Source organism: Oryctolagus cuniculus, chromosome 19, assembly GCF_964237555.1.
Source record: "Oryctolagus cuniculus chromosome 19, mOryCun1.1, whole genome shotgun sequence".
NCBI classification, from domain to species: domain Eukaryota; kingdom Metazoa; phylum Chordata; class Mammalia; order Lagomorpha; family Leporidae; genus Oryctolagus; species Oryctolagus cuniculus.
Window position 1 is genome coordinate 8,874,819 of NC_091450.1, and position 14,197 is coordinate 8,889,015.

Sequence of the window (14,197 nt, forward strand, 5' to 3'; positions counted from 1 at the left end):
TCCTGCCATCGGATCAGCACGTTGCGCCAGCCGCGGCGGCCATTGGAGGGTGAACCAACGGCAAAAAGGAACACCTTTCTCTCTGTCTCTCTCTCTCACTGTCCACTCTGCCTGTCAAAAAAAAAAAAAAAAAGATGTTAGAGAGGGCTCGGCACACCAACACCTATGCCTAAAAGAGACCCCAAAGGCATCCATCGGAGGTCAAAGAGCAACAGCAAGCCCGGCCACCGGTGACCACTGCACACTCTGCGCCCAGAGCCCCAGCCGGGGACTCCAGCAGCTCTGTGGTCCAACTCTAAGGCAAGCCGGCGAGGACAGAGAAATGCAGCAGTAAGACCAAGTCTGGGACTAGCGCACCCCAGTGCCAGGCTCAACAGTCAGTCCTGGCCCTCTTCCTTCCCGTCTCATCTGGCACTGGAAGCTCTACAGGGGAGCAGCCCCTCAGCGGCTGGTTGCCCACACTCTCAGAAGCTGCTGAGAGCAGAGCCGGCTGGTGTCTCTCCCCACCCACAGAGCCACAGTGCAAGGGAAGCAAAGCACTCCCACCCCGGCGCTCCCCTCCTATTCCACTCCTCTCTGTTCATTTGAACCTGAACCTCCTAGAAGGGGTCTAAGACACTGCCTGAAGCTTTTCAAAAACCACACACATAGGAACAACAAACAAAACCTAGACTGGTTTGGACCAAAAAACCATAGAGAACCCTCAGACCACAGAGCAAATTACCAGGTGTCGAGGCAGTGAAAGCCGTCTGCCTGTCAAGAGGTGCCTTCTCACCCCCTACGGGGCCTGCACCCTGACTACACTGGAAAGGGTGCTGCGAGGATCTCTGAGGACCACCTGCCAGTGCCGCCCAGGTAAGAACTCTGTGTGGGCACAAGCTGCCCGCTGAGTGCAAAGAGGCCACACTCTTCTTCCTCTGCTTTCCTGCAGCTGGGGAGCCCGGACCTCACCTTATCGACCAGCCGCTGGGCAGAGGCATCGGTGATTCTGTTGAACACTTTCTGCACTGCAGGGATGCTGATCAGAAAGACAGGCCGCACAGTGGTGGCCAGTGAGACCAGTAGGTGGCACGCAGACAGCAGCAACTTGTCCTGGACCTGGAAAGGGAAGAGGGCGTGTGAGCTCAGCCCCACCCTTGGGAGACAGGGACTGGCAGAACTACACTGAGGCAGCCATGAACTGAACCTGGCTCCCAGCTGCCAATCATTTCACCCAGGCCAGACTCAGTGATGGTTCCTGGGATGACTTCAGGCCTGAAGCTTCTGCCCCAAGCCAGGGTCCCTTCCTCCAGCTCCTTCACCGTCTCTGCGACTCTGAACTCTGTCACCCTAAGCTCTCTTGGTCTGTAACTCTACTTCTCAAATAAATACATAAATCTTCAAAAATAAAAAAAGATTCTTAAACTTGAACTTCCATCATGCCATATGTTCTATCTGGTTGGACGATAACTGAGGCGCAGGCTGTCTGACTTCTGTGATCCGTGCACTAAGACAGACATTAAGAAGACTCACTGTTCATCAGAGACAATAAACAGGTCTGTAACAAAGAGAAGAGCTGTCTCAGAGTTTCCAACCCACCTACAATGGAATTACTCCCTTGCAGTTACAGCAGTGAGGCCACTGGGGGGCACTCTGAGACGATGTAATATACTGTTCCTGCTGTCTGGCTCCAGATCCCTGCCTCCAACACTGCTACTCTGGGGGCTGCATCTGGTCTTTCTCCAACTTTCCTCTTCTCTTCCCTGGCTGGCATTCCCCTAAGAAGAGCCTCCCTTCCCCGCATTTTCTGCTAACCCACTATGGATGCATGGGTTCTTTTCACTGACCACGGCATAACCCACTATTATCCTGCTAAACCCTTCCAAGCGTTCTTTTCTCATGGCTGGGCATTTCCTCCCTTCCTGACTCAACACATTCCCAGGAACTCCTGCTGCAGACTGGGCGCCTTTCTCCTTCCAGGGGAGCCTGTGAGTCAAGTCCGAGGCCAGGCCCGGGGCAGCACTGTTGCAGACTGCCACGCCTCGGAGCTGGGACACAGGCGACACCACTGTAAAACCAAACTCAGCACCAACAACTACATGGCAAATCCACATTAGGCACCTCCTGCTAGGATGAGAGACACCAGCAACTATCTAGTAACAATGTTTAACTTCATCTAACACAGTGGACACTGGACAAACCCAGGCTACAGAATGCTCCTTAAAAATGTTCCTTAGGTCTGACTCTCTACAAGGTCAGTCATTAGTCTTCTCTCCTGCATGTGCACACACATGCACAGATGGGAAACTGCTCAAGGTTACCGGCAACATGCTTCATGTGTGCTTCATTAGTAAAGTTTGGATTAAAAAAGATAGGAAGATATTCCTGGTAACACTGGGGAAAACTGAGCTCAGACTATACTCCATACAGTACATAATATTATGGCATCCATTACATTTTTTTGAATGTTGATTATGGTATAATGGTCACATAGGAGAATTATATTATTCCTAGGGTATATGCACATACACTCAAGGATTTATGGACAAGGTGATATGTCTACAATTCTTTTTTTTTCTTTTAAAGCTATCTTTGTGGGACTGGTGCTGTGGCACAGCAGGTTAAGCTGCCATCTGCAGTGCTAGTATCCCATGAGCACTGGTCCCAGCTGCTCCACTTCCAATCCAGCTCACTGCTAATGCCCCTGGGGAATCAGTGAAAGATGGCCCAAGTACTTGGACCCTTGCACCCACATGGGAGACCCAAAAGAAGCTCCTAGCTTCTGGCTTCAGCCTGCCCCAGCCCCAGCTGTTACAGCCATTTGGGGAATGAACCAGAGAATAGAAGAGTGGGCTGCTCTGAAGGCAGGAGCCTGGAATTTCTTCTGGGTCTCCCATGCGGGTGCAGGGGCCCAAAGACTTGGGCCATCTTTAATGGTTTTTCCAGGCCATAGCAGAGAGTTGGATCAGAAGCGGAGCAGCCAGGACTCAAATCAGCACCCATATAGGATGCCGGCACTGCAAAGTGACAGCTTTACTCATTATGCCACAGCACCAGCCCCAGAATAAAATAAATCTTAAAAAAATTAGGGCAATAAAAATATTTTTGTACTGTATTTCAATAAAATGCTTTAAGATACATACATCTCTTCTGTTAAAATGTTGGCCTTTTGTCCTTAGGTCCAGCCAAGTTTCCGAGGTGGCACAGAGATGGTCTCCATTACTTACGGCAGGCCCTTTCAGGCACACCTCCAGAGCCCATGTGAACATGAAGCATTTCTGGGGAAGCCCCCAGTAACCACAGGACAGGAACTCGTCCAGGAGAACCAGCCTTAAGACCAGAGGGTTGGACCCTCCAGCCCTACCTCTTCAGCAGGCCTACATATGCAGCTTCTACACAAACCCAAAGACCTTGTTTCAGCAAACTTCCAGATAACCCTTCCCCCAAAACCACACAGCCCTATTTTAATCTCATTACAATCAACCAGATGCCCTTGCAGGTGGGCTCAGTGACATTCCCAGAATGTCTTGGAAATTCAATGAATCTGTATGACTTCCCTGAACGAGAAAATGTGTGAGGACTATGCCTTATGTGGAAGCCTGGTTTTCAGTCACAAAACAATCTTGCTCTGTCTTGCACAGCCCAAGAAACCCGTTTCTACTTAAATGAGTGCCTTCTGGGGCCAGTGCTGTGGCGTAGAGGGTAAAGCCACCTCCTGCAGTGCCAGCATCCCATATGTGTGCCAGTTCAAGTCCTGGCTGCTCCACTTCTGAACCAGTTCTCTGCTGTGGCCTGGGAAAGCAGTGGAGGATGGCCCAAGTCCTTGTGCCCCTGCACTCACGTGGGAGACCCGGAAGAAGCTCCTGGGGAGCTTCTCCCACTCATTTGGGGAGTGAACCAGTGGGTAGAAGACCTCTCTTTCTCCCTCTTTGCCTCTGTCTCTCTTTAACTCTGCCTTTAAAGTAAATAAGTCTTTTAAATAAATAAATAGTCATTGCCTTCACACTTCCATTGGCAAACACAGGAGACAAGAACCCATAGGTATTTCACCCAACTGCAGAGGATCCTGGGGGAGTGGGGAGGAAGACCCCTTCTTTCACACCTTGCCCTTTCCACCTGCTGCCTGCTGGTACCCTCTGTAACAACCTTTATAAGACAGCAGTAAACACAAGTAAGTGCTTCCCTGAGTTCTGTGAGCCTCTCTAGCAAATTAAGTGACCCTGAGGAGGGGGCTGTGGGAACCCCAATTTATAACCAGCTAGTTAGACACTCAGATAACCTGGGATTTGTGACTGGTGGAGAAGCATGGGAGGGCAGTCTTGCCAACGGATCCCTTAATTTATGGAACCTGCAGAACAGAACTGAGAGAACACCAGCTGGTGTCCACTACAGAATTAACTGCTTGCCTGCTAGACACACACACACACACACACACACACACACCTGTGAGTGTGAAACTGTCTTTTCCACATACCACAGTTTCAGTCTCTTGCCTGAGACTCACAGCACACAGGTGTTTCCACACCATTCCCCATGCACTGATCCTGCTTCGGTTCCCACCACACCACATGCTTACCACCTCCCAGCTGCAGGCCCTGTCTCAGCTTGGACAGTCTCTGCTCCCACAAGCTCTGCTCTATACAATCTACCCCAGCTCTCTTCTGCCTGACAAATCCCAGTCACCTTTGCCCAAGACACAGAGCACAACCATCATTCTCTGGGAGTGTTCCCCTTCACAGCAGCCGCTACTGTCCCTGTGAGAGAGGATAGGTGAGGTCTCTCCGGAGAACGGGCAAACATCCAACTTTATACTTACATGTCAACGAGGTCTGGTTTCAATACTGGTGGCATGGCAGTTTCAGTGTTGCACTATTTGATCTGAGGTCCATACAGAGTGACTTTGACCAACCTGTTGGCAAAGAAATAGGCAAGACAAATATTCAGCTTATGGCCTGTAGCAGACAAAGTAGACAAGATACCAACAGAAAGGTCCCAAGGACAGCTTTTCCCTCATACAAAAAGGAATCAAGATCAGACCTCAATTATATCCTGAAAATAATCTGAGATGTGTATGAAGACTGACAGACAAGGACACTTACACTAAGCACTACTTACAGAAATTTCCAAAACAATATAAATATCCAGAGAATGCAATTAATATATGTAATAAAATGATGCTTGAATATTTAATGACAAATATCGAGGTCTTTGAAACATGAAAATGCTGTAACAAAATATACACAGAGCATATTCTAACTTAGGTTTTTTTAAAAGATTTATTTATTTGAAAGTCAGAGTTACAGAGAGAAAAGAGGTGTGGGGGGGTCTTCCATCCGCTGGTTCACAGCCTAACTGGCCACAACAGTCAGAGCCACACCAATCCAAAGCCAGGAGCCAGAAGCTTCCTCCAGGTCTCCCACGTGGGTGCAGGGACCCAAGGGCTTGGGCCATTTTCTACTGCTTTCCCATGCCATAGCAGAGAACTGGTTTGGAAGTGGAGCAGCCTGGTCTCTAACTGGCACTCATATGGGATGCCAGCACTGCAGGCAGCGGCTTTACCCACTACACCAATGCACCAGCCCCCTAACTTTGTTTTTTAAGGGTCTTCTCCTAACAGAAGAAAGACTGGAAGAATTTTCACCAGAACAGGCTCATCGGTGCCATTTGCTCTGGGGATGGGATGGAAGAGGTAGATGATGGATGACTTTTTTCCTCTACTACCCTTTATTTCCAAATCATCTACAATGAACACAAAACAAGAATTAAAAAAAATGCTTTTAAAAAGCAGATATGCTCTTTGGATGGTTTATCTAAATAGGCTGACATGGATCTTTCTATAAATACATATAATGATAAAACCATCTTAGCTTTCATTTAAAGATCATTTTTAAAAGGAAATGTTTCAAGTAGACAGACACATAAGAAAGAAAATGTGCACTGCAGAATATGAGAATACTTCAGTTAAGTATGTGGATAAATGGAATTAAAAGTATGAGTTTGTTTTGGCACAGAAAGTTTTTTTCAACATACATGGGAAATGCATATGATGAAAACAACTATGCAAGGAATTCAAAGTTGCTTTTGCACCAAAATAAACTCATACTTTTCATTTAACTTTCCATGAAGTTTTTGAAGTATCCTTGTTTGGTGCTGGGTATTTCTTGTATAATACTTTGAACTTTTCTGAAGATTTGAGAACTCTGGAGTGGGTGCTGTGGCACAGCAGGTTAAGATGCCACTTCAGGGGCTGGTTCCATGGTGCAGTAGGTTAATCCTCCGCCTGTAGTGCCGGCATCCCATATGGGCACCAGTTCCAGTCCTGGCTGCTCCTCTTCCAATCCAGCTCTCTGCTGTGGCCTGAGAAAGCAGAAGATGGCCCAAGTGCTTGGGCCCCTGAACCCACATGGGAGTCTGGGAAGAAGCACCTGGCTCCTGGCTTCAGATCAGCGCAGCTCTGGCCATTGTGGCCACCTGGGGAGTGAGCCAATGGAAGGAAGACCTTTCTCTCTGTCTCTCCCTCTAATTGTCTGTAACTGTACATCTCAAACAAATACGGAAAAAGCTTCAAAAAAAAAAAAAAAGATTCCACTTGAGACTCTGCATTGTGTATCAGAGTGCCTACTTCAAGTTCCAGCTATTCCACTTTCAATCTGGCTTCCTATTAATGCAACCCAAAGGCAGCAGGTGGTGGTTCAAGTGCTTGGGCCCCTGCCACCCATGTGGGGCATGTGGATGGAGTTCCTGGCTCCTGGCTTCAGCCTGGAATACTGTACACATTTGGGGAGTGGACCAATAGATGAAAGATGTGTCTGTGTGTGTGTCCCTTTCTCCCTGTCACTCTAACCTTCAACTAAATAAATAAAAACCTTAAAAAGAAAATGTTTATGATCAAACTTTAGAAGAGGGAGAAACAAATGTTTCTAGAATAAACTGAAGTGTTTTAAAGTCCAATTCTCTTAGGATCAAGTTGTTGAGCTGACTGGTTGCCAAAAAATACAGTACAATATAACCAGCACTGTTCAGGAAACTGGAAGAGCCCCTCTTGCTGGAGACAGACATCTCTTTCCTAAGTAAAGGGGGAAAAAACCCAAGACCTGGCTACATTATCTCTGTGCTTCCCCTATGGAAACCTGGGAATGTAGCCACCAACTTGGGAACTTGCTAGAGGCAAACTGCCCAATCCTCCCCTCCGGCTGACTGTGCAGGTACAAAGAGAGAACTGGAAGTTGGCACCTCTGAAAAGTGACCACACTCTGAAAAATGCTCCTCTCTGAAAGGAGAAAGCAGGATTTTACTCCAAATAGAAATATTACAGGTTGGGGCCAGCATGGTAGCACAGCAGGTTAAGCTCCACCTGCAACACTCGCATCCCATGTGACCACAGGTTCAAGTCCCAGCTGCTCCACTTATGATCCAGCTCCCCGCTAATGTACCTGAGAAAGCAGCAGTGCTTGGCCCCTGTCATCTATGTGGAAGACTCAAATAGGCTTCCAGGCTCCTGGCTTTGGCCTGGCCCAACCCCAGCTGTTGCAGCCACTTGAGGAGTGAACCAGCAATGGAAGATCTCTCTTCCTCTCTGCCACTCTGCCTTTCAAATAAATATATACATCTTTGGAGAAAAAAAAGAAAAACCACAGATTGTTTGGGGTTGGAGAGCTGTCAGAAAGGGCACTTGCAATCAACAAAGTGAGAGTTAATAAAAGCCAAAGTTCATGTGAAGTTCTAGGAAACCATGGTGCTAACTAGGGTTACACAAATGTGCATTTGGTGTAACTCTTCAAAGCCTGTTTGACATTAAAGACAGATTTCTAAATGTCTTTTAGTACCTCTATGGTAAACAGTCTTTTTTTTGTTAACAGATAGAGTTAGACAGTGAGAGAGAGGGAGAGAAAGAGAGAGGTCTTCCTTCCATTGGTTCACCCCCTAAATGGCCTCTACAGCCAGAGCTGCTCCGATCCGAAACCGGGAGCCAGGTGCTTCCTCCTGGTCTCCCATGTGGGTGGAGGCACTCAAGCACTTGGGCCATCCTCCACTGCCCTCGCGAGCCACAGCAGAGAGCTGGACTGAAAGAGGAGCAACCAGGGCTAGAACCTGGTGCCCATATGGGATGCCAGTACCACAGGTAGAGGATTAAACAAGTGAGCCATGGCGCCAACCCCTGGTAAAGCACTCTTAATATTAGGTCTGCCTCACAGACAGCGCAGACCCTGCTGATCACGTGGGCTATGGAGAAGGCGCAGCTCCTGACACTTCATTCAAATAAGGTCAAACAGCAAGTGTCTCCCGTCAAATGATAACTCTAGGGGCTGGCACTGTGGCACTGGCCTGAAGCACTGGCATCCCATGTGGGTTTGAGACCCAGCTGCTCCACTTCCGATCCAGCTCTGCTATGGCCTGCACCTACACGGGAGACCTCGAAGAAGCTCCTGGCTTCAGATCGGCGCAGCTCCGGCCATTGCGGCCAACTGGGGAGTGAACCAGTGGATGGAAGACCTTTCTCTCTGTGTAACTCTGACTTTCAAATGTATAAACAAATATTTTTTAACATGGGAGACCAGGATAAGCACCTGGCTCCTGGCTTCAGATCAGCATGGTGCACCGGCCACGGCGGCCATTGGCGGGTGAACCAAACAGCAAAGGAAGACCTTTGTCTCTCTCTCTCTCACTGTCCACTCTGCCTGTCAAAAAAAATAACTCTGGCTCTCTCCTACATCACCTCACTGTCTACATGAAGTGAAGATGACTGACAGTAAACACGGGTAATGGGCCTATCCCCGGGGGACACCAGCACCTCTGGGCCCTGTGCAGGAAGAGGAGGAAAGCAGACTCTGGATGTAGCTTGGGAAGTGTGCAGCATTCGGACTCAGGAAGCTGCCTACCATCCCGGTGCGCCCTCTTGTGAATTATGGGACCTGAGCAGGGTCTTTGCCATCTCTGAATCATAACCTGTTCAACGATAAAATGGAGCTATCTGTATCTCAAAGAATATGAAGGTAATTAAAGTTTTTTGAAATTTTGTGCAGTTTTTCATAACATGCACTTTCCATGAACTCTTTGAATACCCCTGTATGCATGCATTTCAAAAATTTTTGCACCAAAACATATTTTTTATTCCATTTTCCTGGAACTTTTTAAGCACGTTGTAGGATGAAATGAGATAAAATGTGCAAAGCCACTTTTGAGAACAGTTTCTGAGTGTACACTGCTTTTCCTGTTACTGTGAAAGGGGCACACACAAGGTGCCCCAGAGCTGAGGAAGGAATGGCCCCATCCCACAGCTTGCCAGCCTGCCTGTCCACGACTGTGAGGGCGTCCTTGAAACTCGTGACAAACATCCCCGATAGAGTACTTGGCCAGGCAGCCCGCAGCCTGCAGCAGGGAGCTCAAGTCTCTGAGGGAGCAGTGCAGCCACCGACAGTCGTTCTCCACCGTGATGTTCAGCCTGTGTCCTGGAACACAGCAGCCCACAGGTGTTCACGGGAAGAACAAGCTTCTGTTACGCAAGACAACAGCCTGTGGCAGCAAGACCAAATGCAAAAACAAAGCAAGCCACTAAGTGCTTCCCAGGTCCAATGCCACCCCCTGGCTGCTCTAGTGGCTGGACAGGGACAGATAGCTGGCTGTGGTAATGGGGACCAGGGGTCTCATCTGGTTCCTCTTCATCCAGGAAGGTACAGACCTGGGGAGGACCAGGGGTCTTGCCCAACATGAGTCCTATCTCTGGGGCTAAAGCTAAATCTATGACTCCAAACCTGCTGCCATTTGCACATGGCCCTGTCTCAGATGGAAATCTGTGGGCCCACAGGCAGGATAGGCCTGGCTAAGAAAACAGGGGTACAGTCATCACCCCAACCAGGAGGACCTTATGTAGTACAGTATGTACTTAAGGGCACAGAAGCTGGGTGCAGAAGACCCGATTCTCTGCCACTTTCTGGCTCAGTGCCTCATCAAACTCTTCTCAGTTTCCTCATCTTTAAAATGGGGATGTGGGGGTAGGGGTGCTATCTACTATTCCAAGGGCAGGAACGCATTTAAGAGCCTGTAAACTAGGTTTGGATGACTACAGACACCACAAAGCTGGTGGCATCGAAGGCCCCCAGCTTCATTCCTCATCAATGTAACTTCTGAGCAAGGGAGAGGCTTAGAGGAAGGCTAAGGGCATCCTTGTTCGGTCACTTCCTTGCACAGTGCGCTCCCTCTCCTCACCAGTGTCCACAGTGAGCATGACCAGGCCAGGGGAGCCCTCCTGAAACCTGCTGCCCAGGGCATCTGCAGCCCCTCGGCTCCCTCAGTGTGCTTCCCACCTGCTCTCCACCTGCTCTCCACCACCGCTTCTGTCTTCACCCTGTTAGGAAGCCAGCACCAGCCACCCTCCCTCGGGGCTCCTCCACCACCTTCCCAGAGCCCAGACGGAGCACACAGTTCCCTTCAGCAAGCAGCCAGAGCCCAGAGGCTCTCCCCTGCTAAGACCGGGGGCCCAGACCCCCCAGTATCAACCCTGTGGGACGTGGCCTCCTCCCTCCATTCCATCAGCAGGACCCACAGAACGCCCCGTGCCTCACGTCTCTTCCCCTGCATGAACTGTCTTCTCTGCCTTGACTGCACATCATTTCACTCTCTGCCCCACCAGGGCTGGCTACGTCTTACGTATGCTTCATGCTCAGCAGGCACCATCTGTTCTAGAGGCCTCCTACCCCCTCCTGCATTCTTCATGACACCCCACACCCGTAAGGAGGTAAGCTAATGACTCCTGAGTCCCCAGCAGTACTGGCGATGCCCAGCGGCCAGCAAAGCCCTGGTACAGACCAAGTGGACCACAGATGACTCAGGTGACCTAGAGCAGGGTGGGTCTCAGGGCTTCACTTGCTCGTGCTGTCCTTGTGAGCATCCACTTCCACCATTCTGTTCCCAACTGTAAGGGCTGTCAGAACGCACACAGCACCCTGGGACTGGCACTGTTTGTAACTGTCAGGAATGAGAGCTGGCAGATGAGGAAGCGACTTAATGCTGCCTCAGATCCTACATTAACTTCCAAGTGACAGGGCTGGCAATAGGGGCTGGGATAGCCCCCACAGAGACAGGAGCCTGGAAAGGGGGACACTCTGGCCAGGGCACCGTTACAAGGGATCACATTTCAAAAAGCAGGCAAACAAAAACAAGGGGCAATACAAGGAAGGAACTAACAAGAAGAGACACAAAGGCCAGCTTTGACCTGCTCCAAATCACCTGCTCTCTCCTTCTCCAATGAACACATACAGGAGCGCCTCAGTCCAGGAGGCCAGCCTCTCAGCCCACAAGCAGCCCTACACAGGCCACCGGGAAGGGGAGCCAGCCCTCCACAGGATGAGCCAAGAGGGAGTTCTGGCCATGCTTGTCATGTGAGAGGGTCACTGCCTTTGTGGACCACAGAATGACACAGCCCTAATCCCTCAGTTGGGAAAAATACCACAATCACACACCTACTGAATAACACACATGCCCACATGCTGACATACACACACACACACACACACACACGGGAGGCAGATCCATGCCCACATCTCCAGGCTGACCCTGCTTTGGACATAAGCAAGTTCTTGGAGTTCTAGAAAGAGGAAGCACTCCATGTCCCACGGTTTGAGCCTGTGCCTCCATTCCTCTGGCCCTCCTATCTCCCACTCCCTAAAGACCCAAGGCAAATCACTCGCCCAGAGATGGCCCACCCAGACCAGATCCCCCCAGTGCCTCCACACATGGGCTCTGAGCAGATGCAGATGGCTTCTCACGTAATAGGCAACTCACTTATTTCTGTTCATTTATTCTTCCCTCTTTGGCTTCCTACTAAGAAATGTTCTCAGGGGATAGGAGGTACGAGGGACGGGGGCAGCAGCAGGGAGAATGGAGGAAGGGCAGCTCTTCCAGGGCACGGGGGCCCCAGTGTTCTCTCCTCATCTGAGACTGTCTTTCTCAGTAAACTTGGCTTTGAACTTCACTTCAAAGATCCCAGAGTGGGAGAGAGGAGAGACGGTGATGGCAGGAAAGAGTGAGGGTGCTGTCCTACAGCCTTTCCTTCAGAACCACCCCAGGGTTCCAATGCAGGGCCGTTCTTCATCCCACTTGGCCCGTGGTGTTGATATGCTCGTCCTTGACCTACACTGACCCAGCCCCCACTGTGTGCATGACCCTGAGTAGCCGTCACTGATGCCCCACTCAGTATGCATCCACACCTGCACTGTGTACAGCAGAGCCTCTCATGAGACTCAGTAGAGTCCAGGTCACAGAAGTCACTGTGATGCAGAGGGGATACACAGCCAGGCCCTCAAACCCCCAGACTCTCCCCTGCACTGGGATGTGTGCAGGATCCCAGCACTGCTACCCCAAGACAAATCACAGAGCACAGTCCACGGTCCGGCCTACAGGACCCCTCCCAGTGGCCTGGCAAGGGGAGGAGGCCTCATCAGCATTGGGTGGGCCATCATTCCGGCCATCTGTCATGCCACAGGAGAAAAACCGTGCCTTCAGGCTGTGCTCCCCATGTTCCTGCCATCACCCAAGGCCAGCAGCACCAGCAGGAGCATGGGTGGCCTGCTGGAGGCTGTTTGAGCCTGTCCCTGCCCAGCCTCCCCCTCAGCAGCCTACATCAGCCCAACTCCCACACGGCCACCACTCTTGGATCAGGTGGGACTCTGTGCTCGTTCGCAGCAGGCTAACTGGAGAGGTCTGGGGTCTCCTTCCCTGTGGCATCCCCAAGGACTCTGACATGTCCTGGGCAAATCCCCGCCACACTCAGTGCCCTACAGCCCCCTCCACGGCCTCTCCCCTGGCTTGCTCCCTGGCCACTCTGTCCACTCACGTTGTATGCTGTGCTCCTCCTGGGATGGGAAACAAAGCAAGGATAACTTATTTTGTACCTGTGTTCTGAAGATAGAATATTCTATGTATCCATGACGTGCTTACTCCTGCAGTGCAATGTCCTTACTCATGGTAATACAGCACACTTAATCCTTTGGTTAAAAAAAAAAAGGCAGCCCTACACAGGCCACCAGGAGGGGGAGCCAGCCCTCCACAGGATGAGAGCCAGGAGGGAGTTTTGGCCATGCTTGTCATGTGAGAGGGTCACTGCCTTTGTGGACCACAGAATGACACAGCCCTAACTCAGTTGGGAAAAATACCAGGATCACACACCTTCTGAATGTCCATGGGACTTCCAGAGTTACAGCTAGGCAACTGACTCTTGGGGTCGATTTCTAAAACCTGGTGCTTTACTGCAACCAAACAGGGCTCTGTGGGAAACAAGTCCTCAGGGAGAAAATACACCCTGGTACAGGGTTAGGACAGGCCCCCAGGGAGATGAGGTCCGCTTTTCTTTCAGCAAACAATGTGGGAAGGCTGCTGACTCAGCAGCAGGAGCCCCTCGCTCTCACTAGAGGCAGCCATCTTCACCTGCGGCGCCCTCTCCCGCCAGCCTCCACCGGCACCACTAGCTCTCAACTTACTCATTGTACTTCAGACCTTGAGCCCAGTACCCTCAGCAGTATCTAAACATGATGTTTTTAAATATTTTTAAGCATATAAGGGAGGCATTCTATGCTTCTCTTAAAAGTAAAACCAAAGCACCTCCCCAAATCAAGTCTCCATTTGAGTGTGGTCCTTAACAGTTATCAAAAAGCTTAAAAATTTCCCTGAGCTAGCTTCCCCCTTCCGCCTATCCCAGCACTTCCCTCTACCACTTGGCCCTTCTTCAGTCTCGACTGCATGCTAGGTAGCTCAGTGCCTCCAGAGGGAGCCATCCACCTTGGCATAACTTGGCAAATGGGGCAAACCTGCTGCCTCACTGTCACCCTCCCACTCCTTGAGGGAATAATGAAAAGGAAGCCAAAGTTGGCTGAGCCATGACAGCCACGGGGTGAAGGCAGGGTTGACTTTCTTCCAAAGCTCCTCCTGACTCACCTGCAGCCCTGGGTTCCTTTCTTTTTTTTTTTTTTCTTCACCATAGCATTTTTATTAAATAAACGGGAAGTGCTCGGCGGCGCCGTCCGCTGAGGCCCGAAGTTAATTCGCTACACGGCCAGTGGGGTCAAGAGGTGCGGCATCCATCGTCCACGAGCCACGAGAGTACAAAACCCGTTCGGAAGATGGCGGCTGCCGGCTTCTTAAAAAGAAAAAAAAAAAAAAAAAAGGAGAACATCACAAAAAAGCCAGGGTTCCGAGGCTCAGACCTCAGACAAAGGGGGCTGCA

The 14,197-nt window shown here is 50.3% G+C and overlaps 1 protein-coding gene and 1 long non-coding RNA gene across 2 annotated transcripts in view; one reads left to right on the forward strand and one right to left on the reverse strand.

The window, feature by feature from the left end:
• LOC138847136 (ankyrin repeat domain-containing protein 26-like) overlaps nt 1-14,197 on the forward strand; it is a 271,305-nt gene that overhangs the window by 105,483 nt on the left and 151,625 nt on the right. The window lies entirely within an intron of this gene.
• On the reverse strand, nt 798-12,144 carry LOC138847024 (uncharacterized). The gene is made up of 3 exons (XR_011384619.1): nt 10,786-12,144; nt 4,796-4,888; nt 798-1,098 (listed from the first exon to the last, which is right to left on the reverse strand). It is a non-coding gene; the product is annotated as an uncharacterized lncRNA (long non-coding RNA).